This window comes from Cottoperca gobio, chromosome 24 (assembly GCF_900634415.1).
Source record: "Cottoperca gobio chromosome 24, fCotGob3.1, whole genome shotgun sequence".
Taxonomy (NCBI): domain Eukaryota; kingdom Metazoa; phylum Chordata; class Actinopteri; order Perciformes; family Bovichtidae; genus Cottoperca; species Cottoperca gobio.
This window is the reverse complement of record NC_041378.1, coordinates 3,422,557-3,422,759: the sequence shown is the minus strand read 5'-3', so window position 1 is coordinate 3,422,759 and position 203 is coordinate 3,422,557.

Genomic DNA, 203 nt, shown 5'->3' with positions numbered 1-203 from the left:
CTAAGATATTCCTTTTACAATGATATAAAACAGATTTTATTTGGCTTGATAAATAATGAATCCATTATCAAAATGTTCTGTTCATGTGTTCTCCACTAAAAACTTTCTTTCATGTTTCTTGAGGGTTTTTGTATACTGTACTTCAAAATACTGCGTCATACAGCTTTGAGTGCTATTCCATTGTATAAACCACGACTAATGCC